The following is a 19,392-nucleotide window of genomic DNA, read 5'->3' as shown; positions in this document are numbered from 1 at the left end:
AGAGTGATTGTGAGCTTGAACGCGCGGCAATTTTCCATCGTTCGTTACGTGGAACAACAAATTGCTGAAGTTCCGCGCGGAAATTTCGCCGGATTAAAAGTTTAACGTTAACGCAAACTTTCTTGACCGTATCATGAATTAAATATGATTCACGGGGCAGTCAACGTGTTTTAAACTTTCCTCCCTCTTACCCTCCCCTACGCGCTATAAGACGGATAAGACAGAGAGGCCGGATGGAAAAGTCTGCGAACTGCCTTAAATCACCGAAGACGACTTCTCGTACTCCTCGGATGCCAGCTCTAGGCGAGTCTGCGAGCTTGGATGTCGCATCAGAAAACTGCAATGATTTACATCTCTTTTTTTACCTTTGCGATGTTTCATTACGATTCGATTCTCGAGATACCTTAATTGGAAACAAGCTGAACGTAAAAATCCCGGACGAGCTCGATCTTCTTGCTGATCGTATTCGGACAGTCGCACGGCCAATTTTTATTCCTGCCAGCAATTTTCGCACTTGGCATCGCTACCGCGTCGCTTCGTATCTCTCTCGTATCACTTTTATAATTTCATTCTGACTTTAATCCTTTTTCCAAATTTTCCGGCAGAAAGCAGGAAAACAGCGGAAAGAGGAAGAAAGAGAGAGAGAGAAGGATACTTTCTCGATTATAGCCGTGAGCATTAACCATTGTTTTCCCAACGAGAGCCCAACCTTTCTCCCTGCGATCCGTAGTTTCCTCATTTGCATTAATGCTCTTTGTTCTCGTTCGAAAAACTCATGCTCGACTTTATAATAATAACATTTTTTCCTCCCTTATGAAAAGCATGTATATAATTCTCCTAATGCATAATGTTTAGTATTACAATTTGCAGTTAATATTATTTACATATTTTAGTAACAAGATCTGCCTCGCGGCAGATAGAAATGTGAAATTTTATTCCGCAATAAAATATTGAACCAGATTACATCTCTGGAATAAAACATGTTATCCAGTTTTCCTGAAATTTCATGCGTATGGCCCTGGACCTCCCAGAAGGACAATAACAAAAACACGATAACAAATTCGATTATCTCGGTAACCATCGCAAAACACTTGTCCGTGTTGTTAAAGGAAACGTATTCCTCGTGATACCTCTTGCACCTAAGAGAAACAGCTTTTCACTATTCGTGGACAGCGATCTATGCATGAGCTATTATTACAAAGGGCCCTTGGAGGAAACAAGCTCTGCTCAACTGCTCGAATCCCTCTCGCCCTCGAGCGACGCTAATGAAATACTTTACGAATGCCAAGAATTTCAGGCAGCATCAAGTAGCTTAATTAAAAGCAATATTCCGTGCAAAATATCACATTGTTTTTGCAACGTGCCGGCCAGGACTTCGTAATTAACAATTAACGTCGGGCACACCGAAGCAGAAGCCGCACCTCGCAAAATATTTAACTTGAAACCCGCATAAAATGCGCTGATGTATTTTAGATGGCGAGAAAAGCACCGGCGCACTGCGAGCACTCGGGAAACACGGTAGAGCAATCCGCTAAAATAAATGTTGAGCACGAGAACGATAGTTGGCTAGAATTCTGCCGTGCAGCCTGGAATAAAATAGGAAAAGACAAACCGACACACGCGACAAGGAACGACGCCGACGAAACGCGTGTGGTACCATCGCGGAGCATCGACGCAGCACGCAGCGAGAAAGGGCTCCCTTTTTTTCCTACCCCAATCGCGATTGACATTTTTGTTCTACTCTGTTACTTCCAGTCGTGAATTCCAGGACGCCTCCCCTGGGGGCCGCTGAAAATGAATTTCACGTAGCGCAACGTCGGTGCATCGACCTCGACGATCGATATCCGGCAGCTCGAAAAGCGGCGCCGAGAACGTATGAAAAGGGGCACCCGTGAGATTCCAATTTTTATCTCTGCCCCATAAAAATTGCTTATTCTTTCGCCCATGTGACTGTTTGTCGTCGGTAGCTATCGCACAGCGACCAAGAATCTGCATGACTCTCAATGCGCTTCAAGACCACCGTCTTACTTTCCTATCAATAAAATCTACCTAAATGGACTAGAAATCTCCACTGTAGTCTTTCGAGCTCGAAAGCGGGTACTTGAAACTTGTCATGCCAGTCGCGTGATTTCCAATAAAGTTCATCGAGCGTCGAACAAAGATGCATTCGGTCGCGCTGCAAAATTGAGAGAAACATGGAAAACAGAATCACAACGCGAGCGCAGCGTATTTTGTCTTGAAAATCGAGAGAATATCGTTCGATGATCAAATATCGTTCTCAGAGAATCTTCTTTGGTCATTCGTCGATAGCTGATAAATTATTATCTTACGATCTTGGAGATCCTGACAAAGTCGTTGAGCTTCGATTAACGCAAGTCCTTCTTTTGTAAAATTCCGGATGTCTCGTGTTCTTCCACGGGTTGTTTCGGTAAAGATCCTTCCGGCGAGGGAAGGAAGCGGTATTTTCCGCAGTCGGGTGTAATATTACTCGGCGAGACGAACGGAACGTTCTCGTTGATTTTTATCGAGGCCTCGGTGACGGCGATATTGAATTTGCGGTCGAGCGAGATGGCTCTTCCGGACCGAAGGTGGATTCACCGAGCATTATGGAAATAAAAAGAGAGCATTTTAGGTAACAAGGCAAATGGCTGTCTTGAAAACTTGATCTCATACTGGAAAAATCTGTGCCCGTCTGACAGATAAAGCGAGTATCATTAATAAATGACAAATTTCTCGATTTGTCGTTCTCGGAATGTACCTTTTATACGTACTATATTGTATTTTTTATGTTTTAAATTTTACGTTATAAATTATATTAATTCTCTTTACGCAAGACGCATTAAACCCTGCGCTGGTCTGGAATCACTAACATGCGCATCGAAACAATTCGAAACAGTCCAGAATTATGGTATTTAAATAATGGTACTGTTATTGCTATCGATTTTTGTAACAATAGTTAATTCTACGCAAGATTTCGCACAAGATGCTTCGTCTCTTTTATTAAAATATCACAGTAAAACGTCGTACCTCCAGCTACCCGATAATAAAAAGGGAGAATAGCGCGTAATCGGGCGGTACGGCAATTGTGCAGCGGCGAAGGATCGAACGTGTACACAGGACCTTTCTGGCACAGCTCCTGCTCATATATTTCAGAATCCTTTCTCGCCGTTGTACCTTGAAAGAGGTTACCCACCCTAGCCGCGCGAAAACGAGGACAAAGAGCCATTTTGCCGTAACGCGATATGTCACGTTACCGTACGACGTATGTAGTCGATTTAACTCTTCGTGAAGATTCCTCAGAGTCGTTCGGGGTAATGAATCTTGATGAGCGACGCATAAAAAAGGGGATCAAAAACTTTATCTCAGATTCGAAGAAGAATTCATCGAGAAAACAATTTTGCGTTTATTATTTTTCCGTGTTATTGAACGTTCGTGCAATCTTCGGATTACAAGAAGAAAGAGACAGAGGTCGGTCGACATTTGATTAAGGCGTGGTACTAATAGCCTCATCAATTTGAGCAGCAAGAAGCATACTTTTTCCGGATGCCCTCAGAAGCTGTCTATCGACAATCGCGAGACTTATCGATCACGTATGTCGCATTAATCAAGCTGCACAATGCCGGTATTCGCGTATGAAAAACTCCCATAAAATCATACCCGGTATCGGATTCGCCTCGCTTGCCTCGAAGGACCGATTTCATTAATCTTCTTACGTCAATGCGACGCCTTTCATCTCCATCGTCGCGAACGCGCGTCTGCTCCTACATTTAGATTATTACATATCCATACAAAAGCCTCTCCGGCGCGTACGCAAATCTCTCAATGGCAATCTAAACGATCGGCCATTAAGCCAATTCGAGCTATCGACGAAGAGCACGTAACTTTACCGAGACAAGACGGCGCGAGATGCGTTCCCCGAAGACCTCGCATCTTCGCAACGATCTCGTTAAGGGGGGAGCCTGCTTTAGAACGCTGAAAATAAGGTATATTTTACGAATTGTTTTTGGAGAAACTATACAGCGGATCATTATAAAACTTTGATGCATTTATTAGTACATGTTTAAAGATTAAAAAAATTATTTTTTTATTTGAATATATCGCTTGTAGAGGTCGTCCTGGAGAAATCTTAGTGCAGCCGCGTCGCCGGCGTTGCAAATTGGTGAGCATTCTCCTGCCTCCAAATTTCGTCTAAACTGAAAAATTGAAATATGTTCTCGTTATTTACGAATTCCCATCGTCGATGAACCAAAGAGAGAAGAAAAAAGTTGAAAAGTGCCAAAGTGGTGGAGCTTAGAACACAAAAGTACGATTTTTAGGCAAAGTTTTTGAACTTTTTCATGCAAAAATAATTGTTTAACTTAATGTTTTTATGAATATTAAAGGTTCATCGACGATGGGAATTCATAAATAACGAGAACATATTTCAATTTTTCAATTTAGACAAAATTTGGAGGCAGGAGAATGCTCACCAATTTACAATGCCTCCAGGACGACCTCTACAGGCGATATATTCAAATAAAAAAATAATTTTTTTTATCTTTAAACATGTACTAATAAATGCATCAAAGTTTTATAATGATCCGCTGTATAGTTTCTCCAAAAAAATTCGTAAAATTATACCTTATTTTCAACGTTCTAAAGCAGGCTCCCCCCTTAAAGCTCCTGCAGCTGTCGGCTTCGCTATATGAAATAACACTAGACAAGAATTAAATTGTGTCCTCTCGAGTTGACGGTGACACGTATAACACCACCATTCCTTCTTCTCAATTCGGATGAAAACGAATATGTCGTAACAGTACTGCAAGTAACGGTAAAAAGCAATAGACGATGAAAAACCCGGTTGTGTGCTTGGACAACATCGTGTCCTGTACGATGTTAATGGTAGGAGGGAGAGAACCCTTGGGTCCGGCAAGCCCATGTGGTGCAAGAAACAGCCGCCGTTAGATACACACAGCCTGTCATTTTTTTCACTTTCCATCGAGCCGACAAACTTTAAATGGATCGTGGGGCAGGTTTCGTTTGTGCGTGTGTGAGTGCCTGCGTGCGTGCACTTTGTGAAAATATCCTGGCGTTCTACCCTGGCACAGGTCATCCACCGTCTGTCGCTGAAAGCCTTTTGTTGTGACACGAGACTGGTCAGACTGGAAGAAGGCATTCTCCGAACCGGCAGCATTCTTCAGCGAAATAATTCCGCACCTTGCACGGGCGATTGGCAGTGAATGAAGAAACTGGGACAAAGAATTGACTGCGCTAATACCGTCCATACGCCACGTGAAATGAAATCCGATCAGCGCTCGTCAACGTTTTAACGCCGCATCGATCGTCTTCAATCGTGCGGATCTGGCCTCTCCTGGCGATGAGAGATTCATCCCTGGTACCATCCTGGATACACCATGGATTTCCACGGATACACCACCATAGCGTGTACGGTGCATTATGGAGGCTCGCGCATTCGCGTGAGGGCTTTGTGAAAATCTTATTACACGTAATGGCGAAAACTTGAGGGATTTATTCCGCTCGATATATCAATGAATAAGTCTCTTCATCTTCAACAGGCGTGTCTTCGCTGTCTATCGGCTTTTCAATTATGATAGTAAAGCATGGCTCGCATATCTGTCCGTCGTCGCGGTAAGTTTTTGCCCGGAACAGCTCTTTGTCAACTACAAGTATTATCTTTTCTGGCAATTTATTAGGGGTGTGATTTAGTTTTGAGGGTTTTTTTTGCTCAAAAACGCATGTATTTAAATATGATAATGAATGAATACCTTAATCAAAATATTTTCCTTCGTTTTCTATAACTTTTTCCCATCTTTCTGGCAAGAGATGGATTCCACCACGATAAAATCACTCTTCTTTTCAGTTGATCCGTTCGTCGACGAATTTTCGCACTTCTTCGAAATTATGAAAGTGTGTATCCTCTAAAGCGTGTTGCATCCACCGGAACAAATAATAATCGCATGGAGCAATGTCCGGAGAAGACTTGCCATTCAAGCTCTAATAGTGTTTGTTTCACTGATAACGCAACGTCAGGTCGAGCGTTGTCACGAAGAAGAATCACTTTCCGTCCTTTACTCGCAATTGGTGGTCGTTTTTGGTCCAATGCTTGCTTCAACTTGTACAATTGGTGTCGATAACGATCAGCCGTGACAGTCTCATGCGGATTTAACAGCTCATAGTACACTATCCCACCAAATACAGAGCATTACTTTTCAACCGTGAATATTGCGTCTCGGAGTGGATGTTGATGGTTCGCCTGGATCCACCCATGATTTTCTGCGTTTCGGATTATCAAAATAGATCCACTTTTCATCCCCAGTAACAATCCGAGACAAAAGACTCTTCTTTTTTTGCCTGGCGATCAACGAAATGCAAATGTTCAAATGGCACTTTCCGATAATTCATGTCGAACCCATTTCCCTTCTTTCTGAATTTTTCCCATTTCATGTAAATGTTTCGTAACTGTTGTACGATCAACATTTAATGCTCTGGCAAGTTCTGAAGTGGATTCTGTTGGATGTTCGTCCAATAATGCTTGGAAATCTGCATTTTCAAGCTTTCTTGGTTGTCCCGAGCGTTCTTTGTCCTTCACATCAGTATGACCACTTTTAAAGCGTCTAAACCAGTATTCACACGTCTTAATTGATGGTGATTCTGCGTCACCATAAGTTTCCACAAGAATTCTATAACCGTGAGCCGCAGTTTTCTTTTGATTAAAAAACAAAAGCAACGCATGTCGAAAATGCTGTTTCGGAAGTTGCATTTTTACGATGATATAAACACGACTGTTATTGCATCTATTGCTATAATGCTACTAAACGTCATGGATAATGTCAACACTGTAAGAAAGAACAGTTATCGGAAACAGCTATTGGAACAAACTGACACTACAGCCATCTGTTGCAAAACCCTCAAAACTAAATCACACTCCTAATAGATACGCGAGGGAGAATCTACCTGCACTTTCTCTCGGAGGAGAGACGACAATCTTTCAGCGTTGTTAGGGGAGTGCTGAAACGTTCAACGATCCAACCGTCTCTGATTATCCGCAACGGATGAATTTAGGACACATTTCTACTCAACGTGTGTTTCGCGACGCCAGCAATTACAGCAGTGTAATAATACTCGTTTTGCGGTATCGTGCTCGGCAGTATTCAACCGTCCTGCAGCAGCTGACGCACGGAATTATAATGTGATTGCCAATTGCAGTTATTTCAAGTTCCTGTAAGACAATGTAGGCTGATCTTGAAAATAAAAAGGCAAAAAATAACGTATCTCTCTTGAGGAACGCTGCCAACAATGGAAGCAGATTGTCCCCTTATCTCGAGCAAGACGATAATTCAATTTCACGAGGAGAAATCTCAGCGCAATTTCGCATCCACAACGCGGCTTCCTTAACAATCCTCCTACTCAAGTGGCAGCAGTCGATTCCGAAAAAAGAAACATCGCCTTTGTTTAGTCTGGAATGTTAAGCGGAGTGCTTTGCACCTGGAGCATTAACGCGGCCTTGGCTCACCAGCCGGCCCGGGCGAAAAGTCGACCTGATCGCCGTGTCAGCTGTCTCAGGACCTGCGAGATTCGTATAATTTAATTCTACGCATTTTCAATTCCATTGCAAAGCTATTTTCGACGTTTCGACATCAAAATCGCCGCGGCGGTTAGCATAAAACAGACATCCCGCGTGCATAGACACGGTCTCTTGATTCCGTCCAATTTATTTACACGCAACGTGAAGGCAGCCTTATCTCCGGTGTTGGCATAAGATAAGGACGTCGACTCCGAGTAAACCTCGAATTTCGCATAATACGACGTTGCGAGCCCGACGGGATCGTCATCGCCATCGGATTCCGGGGACGAATCCCTGCGAGCGAGCACGGAGATGAGCGACGACTCACCCCCGGGAACGCGAGAATTAATTTGCGGCCGGGCCCGGGCACTCGCATCCGCCCCAACTCTCCGGCAACTATTGCGTGCGGGTATGCGCGAAGTTCAATGTGGCACAACTCGTAACTCCGGCAGAGCCTACTCGTATTAACGCGCCAGGATAGAATTCGCTAACTGCAAATCGTTTCGTACATATCTCCACGGCCCGTGGGGGATCGATACGGTCGCCATGACGACGCGGGTTTCTCTCTTTCTCTCTCTCTTTGTCTCTCCATCTGCCGTTCTCTCCCTCTATCCTTCTCTCTGTCTTTATCTCCCTCTCTCTCGCCCCGTAGGGATACAGATACAAGGATACATCTCAATGCGAGGAGAGTACACTTTCTCTCCCTTTCTCTTCCTCTCACTGCACTTCCCTCTCTCTCTTTCACTCTATCTTTCTCTCTCGTTCCTTTTTCATCCCCCTTCGACTTTGATTCTTTGTCTCCTCGCTAACTTTTCGCCCGCTGGCTCAGTTTGCGTCCAAGTATTTTTTCCACCCTCTCGTGGGTGGTAATTATTGAGATTACGAAGAGGGAGTATGATCCTCGGGGAGAACGGGGGATGAACGGGGCGAAGAACGGAGCGACTGAACTTTCGGAACGGCGTTCATAAATCCGGGCTGCCGCGCGGTTACGCGAGCGATCACTTCCCTTCGGCGGGACCGCTTTCTCAAATGAATCGGACTCGCGCATCGGATAAGCGCATCGATTTTCTCGTATAAACGCGAGAAATCGTACGACGCACCTGACGCACGGTCCATCAATCTGCCAGTACCCTCGCGATAGCAACGTGGCGTATATTTCGCCAGATATTCTGCACGACTAAACATACGCGAATCTACGGGAGAATCATTTCCAGGGGTCGTTATCCACTTGCTGCCAATCGTATTGTGCGACCTTATTAACTTGCTGCATAAAACGCACATGCGACAGGCGGCAGGTGCGTATATAAGTGCGCATACCCGAGTCGAAATTTTAGTTCTACATTGAACCTCGAATTCTTCATTTGAGGCGTTATTCAGCGTCTATTTAGCTACTATTGGGTCGTCCGGAAAGTTCGTGCCAATTTTTAATAGATGGCGTTGGAACATGTCTGAATATATCAATGTTATTGAAAACATACGATTTATATACATATGCTTAAAGGTGACATTTCAACGCATCTTTAGGAAAAAAGTTGTTTCAGATAAATTGATTCGTGTCAGTTTTGTACTCTTTTGAAGATGGAAGAAAACAAAGAACATTTTAGACACTTGATGCTTTTTTATTACCGGAAAGGCAAAAATGCCTCACAAGCAACAAATTCGATATGTTCTGTTTACGGAGAAGGCGCTTTAGCTGAAAGAACCGTACGTAAGTGGTTCGCTAAGTTTAGAGCTGGTGGTTTTAACCTTAAAGACCAAGAACGCTCGGGCAGACCCTCTACTACTGATGATGACCAAATCAAGACACTGATCGAGAATAACCCGCGCTACACGACACGTGAATTAGCAGAGATACTGAAAATATCGAAAACCACTGTCCACGATCATGTAGTTGAAGCTTGGTTACGTAAGTCGCTATGATGTATGGGTTCCGCATAATTTGGCCGAAAAAATTTAATGGATCGCATTTCCATCTGCGACTCGCTGTACAAGCGCAACGAAAACGTACCATTTTTGAAGCAATTAGTGACGGGTGACGAAAAATGGATCATTTACAACAATGTAGAACGAAAAAGATCCTGGGGTAAGCGAAATGAACCAGCATTAACCACTCCGAAAGCCGGCCTTCGTCCAAAAAAAGTCATGCTCTGTGTCTGGTGGGATTGGAAAGGAATCCTATATTATGAGCTCCTACCACACAACCAAACGATAAATGCAGATAAGTACTGCTCGCAACTGGACGAATTAAAGACAGCGATTCAGGAAAAACGTCCAGAATTAGCTAATAGGAAGGGCGTCGTGTTCCATTAGGACAATGCCAGACCTCATGTTTCTTTGACTACCCGACAAAAATTGTTGGAGTTTGGCTGGGATGTGCTACCTCACCCACCGTATTCACCAGACATTGCACCTTCAAACTTTCACTTATTTAGGTCTTTGCAAAATTCTCTTAGCGACAAGAACTTCAACTCTTTGATCGACATAAAAAACCACCTTGAGGAGTTTTTCGCCGAGAAACCTAAGAAGTTCTGGGAGAATGGAATCTTCCAGTTGCGTGAAAGATGGACAAAGGTTGTGAAACAAAACGGTGCATACATAAGTCAATAAATATTTATCGACATAAAAAAATATTGCTTTTGAATTTTCCTTCAAAATCGGCACGAACTTTCCGGACGACCCAATATACTTTAACACAAAAATATGTCCGAAATTTCCTTTTTTGCCGCTAGAGCGTCAAAGCAGGTTACGATCGAGATTACAGCCGACTGTTGCAGGGTCAAAATAGCGTCTTAACATCTGTTTGTAGGAGTTTGAGTTTCAATGTAAGAGTTCTAGGTTCCATTTTGCTAAAAGTAGGTTCGTACGACTGCTAAAAGCATTAAAGTAGGCGCAAAATTTCGACTCGGGGTTATTCAGCGTCTATTTAGCTACTACTTTAACACTAAAATATGTCCGAAATTTCCTTTTTTGCCGCTAGAGCGTCAAAGCAGGTTACGATCGAGATTACAGCCGACTGTTGCAGGGTCAAAATAGCGTCTTAACATCTGTTTGTAGGAGTTTGAGTTTCAATGTAAGAGTTCTAGGTTCCATTTTCCTAAAAGTAGGTTCGTACGACTGCTAAAAGCATTAAAGTAGGCGCAAAATTTCGACTCGGGGTTATTCAGCGTCTATTTAGCTACTACTTTAACACTAAAATATGTCCGAAATTTCCTTTTTTGCCGCTAGAGCGTCAAAGCAGGTTACGATCGAGATTACAGCCGACTGTTGCAGGGTCAAAATAGCATCTTAACATCTGTTTGTAGGAGTTTGAGTTTCAATGTAAGAGTTCTAGGTTCCATTTTGCTAAAAGTAGGTTCGTACGACTGCTAAAAGCATTAAAGTAGGCGCAAAATTTTGACTCGGGGTTATTCAGCGTCTATTTAGCTACTACTTTAACACTAAATATGTCCGAAATTTCCTTTTTTGCCGCTAGAGCGTCAAAGCAGGTTACGATCGAGATTACAGCCGATTGTTGCAGGGTCAAAATAGCATCTTAACATCTGTTTGTAGGAGTTTGAGTTTCAATGTAAGAGTTCTAGGTTCCATTTTGCTAAAAGTAGGTTCGTACGACTGCTAAAAGCATTAAAGTAGGCGCAAAATTTCGACTCGGGGTTATTCAGCGTCTATTTAGCTACTACTTTAACACTAAATATGTCCGAAATTTCCTTTTTTGCCGCTAGAGCGTCAAAGCAGGTTACGATCGAGATTACAGCCGACTGTTGCAGGGTCAAAATAGCGTCTTAACATCTGTTTGTAGGAGTTTGAGTTTCAATGTAAGAGTTCTAGGTTCCATTTTCCTAAAAGTAGGTTCGTACGACTGCTAAAAGCATTAAAGTAGGCGCAAAATTTCGACTCGGGGTTATTCAGCGTCTATTTAGCTACTATTTTAACACTAAAATATGTCCGAAATTTCCTTTTTTGCCGCTAGAGCGTCAAAGCAGGTTACGATCGAGATTACAGCCGACTGTTGCAGGGTCAAAATAGCATCTTAACATCTGTTTGTAGGAGTTTGAGTTTCAATGTAAGAGTTCTAGGTTCCATTTTGCTAAAAGTAGGTTCGTACGACTGCTAAAAGCATTAAAGTAGGCGCAAAATTTCGACTCGGGGTTATTCAGCGTCTATTTAGCTACTACTTTAACACTAAATATGTCCGAAATTTCCTTTTTTGCCGCTAGAGCGTCAAAGCAGGTTACGATCGAGATTACAGCCGATTGTTGCAGGGTCAAAATAGCATCTTAACATCTGTTTGTAGGAGTTTGAGTTTCAATGTAAGAGTTCTAGGTTCTATTTTCCTAAAAGTAGGTTCGTACGACTGCTAAAAGCATTAAAGTAGGCGCAAAATTTCGACTCGGGTACAGGCGCGAGAGATTGCCTGCTCTTTTATTGCTGATTAAAAAAAATAAATAGATAAGTAGAGATAGGCTATATTCCGGTTAAATCAAATTTACGGGTTAAACGAGGCGCGACTGAATTTTTGCTCGCGTATCTGAATTTCCTTCTATATCGCGAATTTAAGATCCGATCGCGCGCCGATAAGAGCGGCAAGAGCGAAAGCTTGCCGGCGGTTTACTTGAACGATCGCGCGATAATGGTGATAAAAATCGCGGGAGAAAAGGAACGTCACGGGATGGGACCAGGCATCGTTCAACGAGCTCCGCTCCAAATGGGATCCAGTTCGTTTCCTCCGCCCCCCGTCAAATCTGGTCAATTTATCGCAAATTCATCCGCGCGAATCCAACGGAACGGCAACGGAAGACGGTGAGAATTCTTCGCCAATAAGTACCCGCGGATTAACGGATTGCCAATAATACGACGAGAAATGAGAGAAATGAATTGCTTGTTTTTCTCATCAAGCGACGCACCGGTGACTGATCGTAACATCGCGAGTGATGAAACTTTCCCGAGCAATCTTGCGTCGCACTCTCGTCGATGAATCTCGTTCGACGTCCAACCTGCGATTTAGGCAAGAGTTTCCTCCGATTTCCATTCGCGTTGGCACAACCACAGGCATGCACACAGTTCTCTCGCGTTCTCGTCACACGCTGCTTATCACGAATCCATGAAGAACGATGAAACAATGGTTTCACGCTCGTATAGATAGCGGATCGTTCCGCGGCAGGAGAATGCATTGTTCCGACACGATCAAATTCCTTTTCAACTCGACCGAATGGGCCGTTTCCTCTCGATCTCAACAGCTCTCGCAATTGCTCGCGCGCAGATCTCTCTTGTTTACGGCGACTCACCGAGTCGAATCAACGAAATATAAAGACGGGCCTTGCCGAAGATACTCTATACGATGTCATCAATTTACATCATTGCCGCGTGGTCAGCGCGTTGCTCTCGAGCGAAAACACATTGAAGGAAAACCATTGCCGCTCTCATCATGTAACACGAGCTGGCATCATGTAACCGTGCGACTCGTTGAACGTTCATCCAATAATTTATGCCGTGGCCCACGTGCTCTCGCCAAGCGTCCTTTTATTAAGCCGTAAATTAATTCTTTCAGATTGGACTCTCCCCGGCGTCGTAGAGTCGGGCCCGCATCAGAACCATAAAATTTCGACGCAGCGACTCAGAGAGTCGAGAGAGGCGCAGCTGCTCGAAAACGTAGGAGGCAGGGTGACTCGCGAGAAATCCGAATTACCATGATCGAACGAGCTGGAAGAAATGAAACACTCGTGAAAATTGGGGAAGGAGAAGCGCAAGATTGCTTGTTGAAGAGGAGCAACAACACGCATCCAATAAAGCGATGGTGTCTCTCTGGCTAGTGTTACAGTCAAGCGCATTCTGCGCTCTCGACAACGAACGAAACACCTGGAAGGCCAGTGGACTCGTTCTAGCGAGATTAAAATTTATACCGGACCTGCGTCGCAGTTCGCGACCTGCATCTACACCTGCTGCTGCCACCACCATCACCATTGGCCGCGCAGGTATAATCTTATCGAACGGCGTTGATCCGCCCCGCCGACCCCCGGTCGTTGCCACTGTTATTGTAGGTCGGAATGGATCTCGCCCCGTGCGTATTTTCCGCGTCTAGGAGGGTGTGCCATGCACACAGAGAAGAGAGAAAAGGGAAAAAAACTTTTCAGTCTTAATCCTACGCTGAGAAAAAAATGTAATTGATCTTACGAAATGTTTTGTCACGGGCTGCCAACAAAATATATACTTATTTCAACAAGTTATATATTGAATCAAATATATAATTGTTGGATTATAATTCTCACATGTGTGATTACACATCCATATCCATAATCCAAGAACTACATATTTGTTTCAATATATAACTTGTTGAAATAAGTATATATTTTGTTGGCAGCCCGTGACAAAACATTTCGTAAGATCAATTACATTTTTTTCTCAGTGTAAGATTTTTCTTCTGGACCAACCCCTCACGTATTTCCCACATCGCCTGGGATTTGTTCGGTGAGTCAGGAAGAGTCGCGGCGATATTTCGAGAGATTACGAGGCCGTTTCAGATGTCAATGTGTAACGTGACGGAAAGAATATTTACAAGAGAATTCCGGCATTTAGCATTGGCTTTAATAGAAACGCGCTTTGCAAGCGAAACGTATGAGCGCGAAGGTGGCTTTAACGCGACACCGCGGGTGTCCGATCGATACAACTACCCTCGCGTGCGCGCAAAACATCGTAAGAATTGCGGCATTTAATCATTTGCGAGAGGGCGCAAATGGGAAGTGAGGGGGTGGAGACATTTTTCAATATTTTTCACCGGTAAATCAATTCGCGCCGACGATGAATCAAAGCGAATTCGTGCGTTCAGTTGCGGCGGCATTGTCGACATTTGTCTTCCGTAATCTACGTCCGTGAGGACAATAAAGAAGCGCGAACAAAGCGAATCGCATTCGAGAGGAGCGAAGCTGCTGCGCTCCTCGACCTTCGTCGGTTCTCCTTTTTTCGTGGTTGCGCTATTTTCAGCGGCCGAACGAGACGAAAACACGCGTGTCTCCATTAATCTCAATTAATCATAATGCCACATCGAGGATATCAGCTCCAATCCGAGCTGTAGCTATAATCCACCGCAATCAACCACCATAATCATGTAACATTCTTGCAATAATTTCCTCGCTACAAGATTTTACAAAGCCGTCGCTTGTGACGTTCGGCGGTCGAAGCGATACATTCCATTACACTTAAACCGGTGACAAAGAGAGCGGGCACATGACGGCGCGTACAAACGCGTTCGCATGGTCTGTTTTTTGCGATCAGGGACAGCGAGAGGCGAGCAAACCGCGATTCCTTTATCGCGGCTGTAACGCAAGGTGTAACGCGAGTGCGCGCGGCTTTATTGCCACCGAAGGTGCGGAAGGTGCGCCGTCGTATTGCTGAAGGAGAAAAATCGCGCGCATTAATCGTAGACGCGCAAGAAGGGAAGAAGGAGGCTGACGTGGACACGCCGAGTCTCAGTTAAATACCGATGCAATGATTCGACGAGGACGGCAGCAGGACGCACGATGCAGAACGAAAAGTGGACGACCCGCACATCGTCACAGGACTCTCGCAGTCATCGTTCTTTCTGTCATCATTATCCGCCTTTCTCCCCCTTCGGCTTGTTATTGTGGCTCATCTTCTCTCGGGCTGAAAGTGAAAAAGAGAAGAGGGGAAGGGGGGAGGGAAAAAAGAATGGAGAGGAACGAAAGGACCGTTCCCCCATCGATGAATATCTCGTCGTCTCTCGGCAGCATCGATCCTGCGGACCCCTGAAAGGAGACGGCCGTGAACCCCACAAAGAGACACCGAGAGACTCGCCTTCTCTCCTCTTTCTTCGGTGCATCAACTCACCCGCCCCTACCGACTCGTAATACCCTCTTGCCTTCTCGGCCCCGTTCCTCTTTCTCGTCCTCCGGCGATCCCTCTCGATCTTGATCGATGATTACGAGGTCTGGTAACGGCGACCTTGTCGTCCGAAGCTGCTGCACTCACCGTACGCTGCATCGTCGTATTACGATCCTCAATCCTCTCGCGATCGCGTTTTTCCGGTCGTATCACGGTGAAAGCGCGTTCACTTTCGCATTCGTAGCGTACGCGCAAGTAACTGCGTTAAATCGCTTGCAACGAGATATACCTGAGAGATGGAGCGTGTCCACGTACGATTTTGCAGATCAGAGACGGCGACAACGATCGTCGTCAAGAAAATCGGATATTTGGAAAAAGTATCTTTCTAAGAGATCCCGAGCCGAAATTTTAGTTCTACATTGAACCTCGAATTCTTCATTTGAGGCGTTATTCAGCGTCTATTTAGCTACTACTTTAACACTAAAATATGTCCGAAATTTCCTTTTTTGCCGCTAGAGCGTCAAAGCAGGTTACGATCGAGATTACAGCCGACTGTTGCAGGGTCAAAATAGCGTCTTAACATCTGTTTGTAGGAGTTTGAGTTTCAATGTAAGAGTTCTAGGTTCTATTTTCCTAAAAGTAGGTTCGTACGACTGCTAAAAGCATTAAAGTAGGCGCAAAATTTCGACTCGGGATCGTGTACGCACATAATGTAGCTCTCGAATGGTTTGATCGCCGGCCATTTATCCCTCATCTAGGAAGGTTTTTCTCGATATAGGTCCCGATAAAAAGAAAAACAGAAAGGTAAGGAGGAAGACCGAGCGATCGCGTAGCTTGCGTAAGAAAAAGAGGGAGAGAGAAGGAGAGGACGGCTCTCGGGGATCGGGGTCCGATGCTGCGAGCCAGGTGCATTGACTCCGTTCCACGGCAAACCGGATGTCAGAGTCGACTACCTGCCCTATCTCGTTGCGCTTTTCTGCGTATTCGGCTTACAAACCGTGCGCGGTGTGCATTGCGGCTGTTGTTTCACGGCACGAGCAGTCTTTCTGCTTGTTATCCCTTCCTAAGTGTTGCCAAAACACAAGGTAACGCCAATGAGCCGTTGAATTCTCAAAGAAGCGTCGTCTTGCACAGACCTTCATTTTCTTTTCATTATCGGTTTAATCGTACGAAATGGAGACATGTGCCGTAAGATATAATATTGGGTCGTCCGGAAAGTTCGTGCCGATTTTTAATAGATGGCGTTGGAACATGTCTGAATATATCAATGTTATTGAAAACATACGATTTATATACATATGCTTAAAGGTGACATTTCAACGCATCTTTAGGAAAAAAGTTGTTTCAGATAAATTGATTCGTGTCAGTTTTGTACTCTTTTGAAGATGGAAGAAAACAAAGAACATTTTAGACACTTGATGCTTTTCTATTACCGGAAAGGCAAAAATGCCTCACAAGCAACAAATTCGATATGTTCTGTTTACGGAGAAGGCGCTTTAGCTGAAAGAACCGTACGTAAGTGGTTCGCTAAGTTTAGAGCTGGTGATTATAACCTTAAAGACCAAGAACGCTCGGGCAGACCCTCTACTACTGATGATGACCAAATCAAGACACTGATCGAGAATAACCCGCGCTACACGACACGTGAATTAGCAGAGATACTGAAAATATCGAAAACCACTGTCCACGATCATGTAGTGAAGCTTGGTTACGTAAGTCGCTATGATGTATGGGTTCCGCATAATTTGGCCGAAAAAAATTTAATGGATCGCATTTCCATCTGCGACTCGCTGTACAAGCGCAACGAAAACGTACCATTTTTGAAGCAATTAGTGACGGGTGACGAAAAATGGATCATTTACAACAATGTAGAACGAAAAAGATCCTGGGGTAAGCGAAATGAACCAGCATTAACCGTTCCGAAAGCTGACCTTCATCCAAAAAAAGTCATGCTCTGTGTCTGGTGGGATTGGAAAGGAATCCTATATTATGAGCTCCTACCACACAACCAAACGATAAATGCAGATAAGTACTGCTCGCAACTGGACGAATTAGACAGCGATTCAGGAAAAACGTCCAGAATTAGCTAATAGGAAGGGCTTCGTGTTCCATCAGGACAATGCCAGACCTCATGTTTCTTCGACTACCCGACAAAAATTGTTGGAGTTTGGCTGGGATGTGCTACCTCACCCACCGTATTCACCAGACATTGCACCTTCAGACTTTCACTTATTTAGGTCTTTGCAAAATTCTCTTAGCGGCAAGAACTTCAACTCTTTGATCGACATAAAAAACCACCTTGAGGAGTTTTTCGCCGAGAAACCTAAGAAGTTCTGGGAGAATGGAATCTTCCAGTTGCGTGAAAGATGGACAAAGGTTGTGAAACAAAACGGTGCATACATAAGTCAATAAATATTTATCGACATAAAAAAATGTTGCCTTTGAATTTTCCTTCAAAATCGGCACGAACTTCCCGGACGACCCAATACTTATCGAGGATGGTCGTAAAGACTAATGCCGAAAGTCATAAGTCTAGGCTGCGTTGTGCCCCAACTCGTTCCCTTCGTTATACTTGGACTACAGAGTGCGATGAACTGACCCTGAACCAGAGTCGTCGACAGAACGAGCAGAGACGATTCGTTATTGTCTCATTCTCTGTTTAACTCTGCTGTACCTTGTTCAAAATACATCTTGAATAATGCGCACGATGCAAATGCGAGAAAAAAGTTTTCTCACGCTTTGCACGAACAAAGCAAAAGTTTTGCTGCGAACGTTCGTTCCACGTGATGCATAAAAATATTAATTTTCGTATTTGCACATTTTGCAAATTTCTATCAGCTTTATGTTTGACTCCCTTATTGTCATTGATCTGAAAAATTTGTCAGAATAATTTACACCGATGCTTACCCTCTCGTAAGTGGTAGAATGCTCGCCTGCCACGCGGGCGGCCCGGGTTCGATTCCCGGCCGATGCAATCTTTTGCTCATTTTTATTTAATTCGTACAAGCGTTCACGTGGACACGACGGTATCCGCTTGCCGTGTACTTATCTCAAGTCCCATATCTCAATGCGATAAAATATTTTTCAACATCAATGTGTAAGAAACAGACCGTCAGTTCCAATTCAAACGAAGTAGAAGTCAAGTAAAACAGCTGTTCCTTCAGAAAACAACGACTGACCAAATGACCAATTGACTTGATGATAAATGTCCGTTTTGGTTTTCTCGTCTCACAAAGCTGCAGTCAGCTAGGTGAGCATTGTGACCAGTAACAGCATCGTTCCCTACACTTCTGCAACGGCGTTGAATGGCCAATGCTAGTACGCGCGCAATTAACTTCTATTAAGCTGGAACCTGCGTCGTCGCCGAACAAGTTCGCGTCTGTCGGAAAATTCAGTGCTATTTATATGCGAATTTGTCGCCTCTATTCCCCTCAGCAAAACCTTGGTGCGCCGAGGCGAGCGAACCCGTTCGTTCCAACAAACTCTCAAGCACGTAATGAGCGCAAAGACGAAGTCGTTGGATTCGTGTTGGTGCACCCCGCCTTTTCACCGACGGCAGTATCGTCATGTGACTCTGGAGTGATTAAATAGCGAGCGATACCAAACGCCAGGAGAGCGCCACGCTGTGTGTGCCGACACCCTCTCGGTCCACCCTTTCAAGGCGGCAGGGTTCTATTTGTCGGCGGTGGGACACAACACACGTATCACGCGGAGCGGTTCTGCGGGCGAGATGAGAATTCGAAGACGAAGTTTGTCGACGATCGAATTTGCGGTCATCGTTAGCGTCCGTCTACCTCGCGCTCGATGCCTTTAAACTTGGACACCCCCTGTCCGACTTGGCTTAAATTCTTCATGCAATTTGCAGAGTGAATTTTCTCTTCGATTCTATCTCTTAAGAAAAAGCGAGATTCTATTAAATTAATAATAATATTATGATATTATTCGTATCACATTCGACTGCATCAGACCTTACAGATCTCAAGTAGCAAAATTAT

At 44.3% G+C, this 19,392-nt stretch overlaps 1 protein-coding gene across 1 annotated transcript in view; it reads right to left on the bottom strand.

Annotated features, from left to right (window-relative positions):
• LOC105281317 (zinc finger SWIM domain-containing protein 8) overlaps positions 1 to 19,392 on the bottom strand; it is a gene marked incomplete at its 5' end in the record, with an annotated part of 34,325 nt that overhangs the window by 13,831 nt on the left and 1,102 nt on the right. The gene's annotated exons all lie outside the window — the stretch shown is intronic.

This window comes from Ooceraea biroi, chromosome 3, assembly GCF_003672135.1.
Source record: "Ooceraea biroi isolate clonal line C1 chromosome 3, Obir_v5.4, whole genome shotgun sequence".
NCBI lineage: Eukaryota > Metazoa > Arthropoda > Insecta > Hymenoptera > Formicidae > Ooceraea > Ooceraea biroi.
The sequence above is the reverse complement of the archived record's forward strand: the minus strand, read 5'-3'. Positions and strand labels throughout refer to the sequence as shown.